A 7,326-nucleotide genomic window follows, 5' to 3' on the forward strand; every position below is an offset into this window, starting at 1 on the left:
TGTATCCGAGGATGTCCGAAGGGACATCTCTCGCCTTGCATCCTTCTCAAGCGCAAGACGAGGGCTGCCCTGCACAGTTCTGCCAGCAAAGCTTTGGGTGTCTCTGAAGGGCCCCTGCTGCTAAGTGGAGCAAGGCTCCTGCCAGTGTCCACCAACCTCCCGAAGGCATCGGTTGTCCCTTCTGTGCCTACTGCGGGCTGTCACTGTCCCTTCAGCAGCTGCTGCCTTCCCAGGGGGCCCTTTAGGCTCTGCCAGCACAGCTGCGACCTGTGGAGCTGCCAGGAGCACCTAGCTGTGCATATGCTTTGCAGAGCTGGTGGTGATGTCTGCTCACTGCCAACCAGCAGGTGAAGGCCAACAAGGCTGACTTCATGCTTTCTAGGGATGCTGTGGCTCATACGCTTTGCCATGTAGCACTTAGGAAGCCCAATCAACAATCATCACCATTTGATGCTGGATGGACAAATAAAAAAGGCTGGGTTTGCCCCAGGGAGCTGGGCCTCTGGCAGGATCCAAGACCTGGGTGCTGCAGATGATTTGGGTTGAGGGCTGGGAAGAGTCAGAACCAAAATAGAGTTGAGTTTGATTTTTTTTCAAAACCTGCCCTCTGCTCGCCGCGTGCAAACACTGCCGTGGCAGCAAGTGCGTTGGCAAGTCGCAGCCAGACGAAAGTGGGAGGAATCCCTGTCTTTTTTTTAAACGCTGGGGCAGTAGTAGAGCTGAAGAGAAGCGACTATGGCATGAAGCGGTGTCTGTGGCCATAGCCAGTGGCTCACGTGAATGCGGCCCCTGCCACGTGACAGGCATATATCACTTTCTGCACGTGTGAGCCAAGGCGCGGCAGGTCACGGGCTCTGGAGCCCTGCAGTGGTACCTACAGGGCACGGCGGACAGCAGGCTGCTAGGCACGGCAGTTAAAAAACGTCCAAGAATAGCTTGATCCCCATGAGAATGGCACTGGGAAAATTAAATATTGCCTTTCCCAAATCCAGCTGGCAGGTCAGACCACCGAATGTTATGCTACCGATATAGGTAATAAAGCCAAGCCCTATAAATGGAAATAATTAATGGATGGACTAATTAGGCACCTAATTATTGGAGGTCTGACCATTACCCGTGTCAAAGAAAGGTAACTGTGTTAAACAGGATTTGGCTTTGCAAACAGGAGAGGCTGAAAACTAGCTCCCAAAAGGAAGGAGGAGTGGGCAGTGGAAGAACTGAAGTGCCCCTTATTAAAATGCCGACCAAAGCATGAAGACACATTCCCGAGGTGAATGAGGACTTCAAGGTCATGGTTAAGCTCAGTACCCGTGGCCATCCTGGTCTGTTTTTCAAGTGAGAAGAGGAGGGACAGCTTCAACACCAAAAACCGGACCCCTCGGGGCAGTGCTCTTGCATGTTAATGCTCTGAAAAGCGAATGCAAAGTTCTGCACGGAGGCAGCCACATACAGCACGCAGTAAAGTGTACGGGCGTGACAAAACCCAGGCTTATGCTACGTGTTTTTGAGACCCGTGTATTTGCAGACAGACTTAGCGCGCTCCTGTAACAGGAGCTGCAGACGCTCGCGCATAGGACGGGAAGGTGATAGAAAGAGCATCGTGCTTCAACAGCGCCATTGGGCTGAGGCTGTCCGAGTGCTTGGCAAGCGCCATGGCTCCACCTGCACAATGTGCCTGGGGGAGAGGGCGGGGGCCTCCTCCCTTTGCTGGTGGGGAAACTGAGGTGCAAAGGGCTGTTAGATCTTCACTGAAGCTGGGGGCCAGCTTCTTCAGACATGCTCAGGCCTCATCCCTGCTGTGTTACAGGGTGCTGACAGTGCTGCATCGAACAGGGATGTGAAACCATCATCCCCCATCACTGCCCGCAAAACCCCCACGTGGATGCAGCTGTTGGCAGAAAGCAGCTGCTGGGGAGCTGGGGTTGCTCTGGGGCCAGAAACGTCCTTCATGCTCGCAAGGTTGGGTCTCCCCCTGAGAGAGTTAGCTGCCCTAGTGTTGTTGTAGTGTGGCCATAACTTTAGTTTGGGGTTTGAGGAGGCTGAACGCCCCCCCCTTCCCCTTTGGCCTAAGCAGCCACGCCGGACATTAAGGGCAGGAGGATTGAACCCAGGCTTTGCGGCTTCCAGGACGATGCCCCTAACCATCGACTGTAGTTGTGAGGTTGCTTCCACCATCCTTAAGTGCAACATAGCGATTGAAGGTGCAAATGGCTGTCTCAGCACTGAAACCCTTGCTGTTTTTGGTTGGGGTTGCAGGCTCCATGTTGTTTTAATGTAGTTTAATGCATTTTTATTGCTTACTCTAATAACAGCAACCGCATGGTGAGAGCCAAACTAAACAAGCCGTGCCAACAAGCCAAACATTTCACTTTAACCAGCAGAACGGATGCCTCTCACCCCTACTCAGGCTTTACTTAGACATGGCAATCATGGCCCTTACCAGGCAGTCGGCAAAAGCAAGACAAACTGCTCCTCTGATGACTGGCAAACAGACAATGGGTGACAGTTTTGCTGGGCTGGGCTGGGCTCCCCCAGCCTTACTGCCGTTGCTTTCAGTGGGGCAGCCCAGACGAGACGGCTAAAAAAAATGCAAAAAGCAGGTGCCAGTTCTGGTGTGCAAGCTGGCATGCTCTTCTCATGCGTTGGGGCACGACTGCCTTGTGGCAAACGTGTCTAGGCCCCGTTAGTGTCAGCGGGAGCTAGGCTTGCTAAGCAGGTCTAGCAATTCGGCCACGAACTAGTGGCTGGTTATGTTCAATACATCTCCCCCCGCTGAGGCGAGCCAGTGGGGCTCCACCGAGGCAGGTGCACCTATGCCCAGTTTCACCAGCTGGTTCTTGCCTGCATCTACTCTTTCCTTTGTAGTCTATAGGCCTCCCAATTTTCCCTTGCTTGCTTTCCTCTATCCGCCAGGTCTCTCCTCCCCTCAACGCTGCCTGTTATTCTTGCTCTCTTGTTCCATATTTCTACTCGGATTGCCTTCCTGTTCTTTTAGCACCTTATATTCAGCTTGCTCTGCCCATCCTCCCAGAGGGAATACACATCTCCTTTCCTTACCCCATCTCTGGGTACTTCCATGGTGAGTCTCTCTCTCTCAATTTTCCCTATCAGCCTCTCTCTCCTTTTCAGTGGCCCATTTCCTCACTCCTTCACGGCTGGGCATCCCTACTTTTCTTCACCACTGGAGCAAGGTAGCAGAGGAGGGAGATGACCCAGGACAGGGATGACAGTGCTTGAGAGGTCCCAAGCAGCGTCCCACCTGCGTTGGTCTGGGCTGGTTTCGTCTGGCTAGCCAAAGCTGGAGAAGGTCTCTTGTGCCCTGCGTGCTACGTCATCTAGCATTTCCCCTTCAAGAACCCAGCCGTTTACGCTCGCCTGAAGAGTGTAAGTGCTTGAATTAAAATGTCACAGACTATAAACATGTACTTAAAGGTTTTTTGTTTTTTTTTTTCCCCTTGGGATATACTTCATGTTTTTACTTGTGAAGCATTAAAACATCTGTAGCTGCCAGCTATCTATGCCTTGGCCCGCGTAATTACGTGTTTTTTACTTGCATTCGGTCAGAAGTAATCAGAGAGCTGCAACCTCAGCCGGGACAGAAAATAATCAATCTAACAAGTTGGCGTGTGAGCTGTTACAGAAGATGCAGGCTGCCGCTAATTGGCTCCGCTTCCCCCCCTCGTAAGTGGAACAAGCGGACGCCGAGCGCTGATCATCCTGTATTACAGATCCGCCTGCCCATCCCCGGTGAATTCAACGTGTGCAGCTCGAAGGCGTTTTGCACTCCAGTAATCACACGGCGTTTTTACACAGCAGATTAAAAACCATGGGACGCCTGCCCAAGGCATCTGTGGGGCAGCACGTTTGTGCAGTTTTAGATTTGGGGGATGATCAGCGATGGGAGGTGAAGCTTGGAGAGCAGCTCCCTCCCTGCAGGAGGAAATGCTGGCCTTCGCTAGCTCCTTGCCTCCAGCCGGAGCAGCCCAGGACTGCTGCATCACTCGGTCACCCGCTGTGCCTGCATCTAGCACGCCCTCCCGCTGCCTCCATCTCATCTCTGACTCAGAGTTTCCTGGGCAAAGAAGAAAGTGCATCTTTAAAAGCATCCGTCTGCTGAGGCAGCAGGGCACGGTCCCAGGCAGCGAACGAATGATGCAGCAGTTCTGGATGCCTGTGGCATGGTTGTTCTGGGCTGCAAATGGGAAGCAGCTGTGCCCCGCAGTAAAAGGACAATGGTAAAAGGAACTGGTAGTAAAAGGGATTGATCATCTCTTGCAGGTTCGCAGATCTGATTAAAAACAGCCACTTTACACCTGGGCATTAAGGTGCTGAGCAGAAACCCCCGCGGTGGGCAATAACCGCCTGCCCCTTGTTTGTAGGACAAGTGCTTAAGGGACTTCAGTAGGGTGGAAAATGCTGTTAGCTTGGGGGGCACTTTGCTAATTCAGACCATCAGAGCCAGGAAGAAAGTTTATTTACACTGTCTAAGTGGTACATGGATTAATACATCATACGGCACTCTCCAGCATGCTCAATAGCCTTAAATATGCTCAGGCTGCATACACTGTTAATAGTTTTAGCCTCCAATAAATCAGCTGTTACAGCCCATCATACATTTTTAAAGCATTTATTGTTAATGGAATTTCACAATGTGGTTTAAAGGACATCATTAATGAACATGACTGCGCCTCATAGCAGTTTGATACAGATGAAAAGGGCATTTATGAATTCCACTTCACTTTCAACTGCTGCTAGGGTGTTTCACCACTTGAAAACACACTGCATTTAATCTTGAGCTGCAGACTAGTACAGTGTGACTCTGTAGGGAACATATAACCACAGTCAGTCCAATTCTTCCCTCCCATTACCCTGAAACACTCCAGCCGTCTCACTGAGGTTACCTCCGTGGACGAGACAGCAGAGTTGGCCCAGTTCCCCCAACTGGTACCTTTAATGCACCAAAATCAGATAAAGAAGGGATGTGGTGCAGGGGGGGGGGGAAATAAAACAGAGATAATGAGTATATCTTAATACTGATGGAAACTTGAAAATAATTTGCCTATTGCAGACAACCGATCCTCGTTAATGGACTGCTCTCCATTACATTATTATCACAATGACTACGGCACGTCTTTGTGTATAAATTAATGGTGGAATTGTATTTCAGCACTGAACAGGGTATGGCTAGCTGCACTACCACAGGACCATTGGCGTATCTGAAGGCTGGTGTCTACTCCAGAGATGCACGCACGGGACTGGGAAGTGTTACGAGTTACGATGTGGCTGCGCCATCGAATTGTCAGAGCATCAGACAAGGCGAGCTGCACGGCAGCGTGGTCCTGGAGCACACAGGGTGGTTTCTGCAGGGACCAGTCAGTCAGTGCAAGGGTTGGGAATGGCCATGGAGACAGGCAAGAAATACCCATCCCTGTGCACACTTTTACCTACACCAGGTCTTCTCAGCCTGGGCTGGGGTTGCAGTTGAGGGCATGCAACATCTACGCTTTACAGCAGTTTGGCAAAGACGGGGCGGGGAGGGCAGCACGGAGGAGTGGATTGAGGGCCGGGCATTGGGAGGCCACGGCTCTGACTTTGCATCGCTTCCTCCTCCCTTCTTGGTCTCTGTTTTCCCTCCGCCTCTTTACCTAGTTTGGTCACGAGCTCTCTCTGGGGCACGACTGTCTCTCACCATGGGGTTGTGCAGAGCCTGGCTCCTCTTCAGTCCTGCTGCGATAGAAATAAGAGTCACAACCAGCGTGCCATCTAGAGTGCCCTTATCTCCAACCCCTCCTGCCGCCGAACTGCAGATCTCCGTTAGCAAATGGCGATGGAATTTGAAATATAAACAGAATATTGTCTGAGACCTCATCTCACATGGGTGTAAGCCAGGAGAAACTCCAGGGAAGTTCAGCTGCTGTTAAATGGGCATTAGTCATAAAGAACTGGGTCTTATATATAAAATACACAAATGCTAGTTACACTAACCCGTATAGTTCTAGATAGAAAAATATTGTGGTATTTTAGCTGTCTGCTCCTTGAGCCAGACTTCTCCCTAGTGGTGACTGTATTACATTATAATCATTCATTTTTTCTCGACTAATTTCCTCGTGGAGAGGGCTATAAATAATCATTATTGGTATTGCAAGGAAGCTGCAAGTTTCTGAACAAACGTGACTGAATTCTCAATGTGTCCATGGTTGTTCAATGCCTCTGTTTTCCCTTTTTTTGGTATTTTATATGCGCAAAATTTCCAGAGCGCTGCTTCCCCCCACCTCCGTGGGCGAACCAGACCCACTTGGGCTGCTGCCGCTCGCGCGCAGTCTGGACCCCGGCTCAGGCAGCCGGCGTGGGTGTTTCGGTTCACGGTTTAGCAGCGCGAGACCTGAGCCCGGCAGTTCTTCGAAGACAATCCTGAGTCCGTTGGGCATCCCTGGGGGCACCGCTGACCACCGGTGGAAAACTCTCAGCAATGAAAATACTGTTTTATCCGTCTCAAAGTGCCCCTTGCCAAAGTCAGCCAAGACTCCAGCAGCACTTACCCTGCCATAACTAATGCATCGTTAATATTCAGCGAACATGCTCAGAATTCGAGACAGACCCAGCCTCCCCTTCAGTTTTCCATTTCTGTTGTGGCCAGCGATCGCTGCCTCCGTTTCTTAGGCACGGTCCTGCTCCTGCTGCAGCCCGTGGGCTTGATCTGCTCCAGCCGCGCTAGCATAAATCCGGGAGCACCTCCACGGAGAGCAAAGTCTAATACTGGTGCAAGCAAGAGATGAACCAGACCTTGTGACCAAAGCCCCTTCACGCCGCTTTGGTGGCAACAGACAGAATTGGGCCCGTGAGCCGGGAGATCACTGCCTCCAGGCTTAAGTCTCTGTGCATTGGAAACCCTGGATTTTCCGCTCGTTCTGTATCTTGATGCAGGTCTCTGGCAGCCTCTTCCCCTAAAGCTGGTTCATCTTATTAGAGCAGGCTGCCTCCTCAGTGTGCTGGGAGTTATGACTCCCCTTCTTAGACCAATATTAATGAAGCCCTGGGATTTTCAAAGGGTGACCTGGAATGCAATGGGCTATGGGCATCTAACTCCATTGGGCTGCTTTGAAAACCACGGTTACAACAACTCAGCAGGACAATGGAAAATTAGGCCTGGGGTTCTTCTAAATTAGTGGTTCTCAAATTTGTTAAAGACTCGAGGCCCTCCTTGTAAAACGCCACCTCTTCGTTTTTGTCTGCAGAAAAATAATGGAGCAAGTCTTCTGTTGCAAAGACCTCAGAAAGACCCCGGCAGGGCAGGGCATTTTTGACACTGTGGAGCCCCAATTGAAA

This window comes from Crocodylus porosus, unplaced genomic scaffold (assembly GCF_001723895.1).
Source record: "Crocodylus porosus isolate Cpor-Errol unplaced genomic scaffold, CroPor_comp1, whole genome shotgun sequence".
In the NCBI taxonomy this organism is placed as follows: domain Eukaryota; kingdom Metazoa; phylum Chordata; order Crocodylia; family Crocodylidae; genus Crocodylus; species Crocodylus porosus.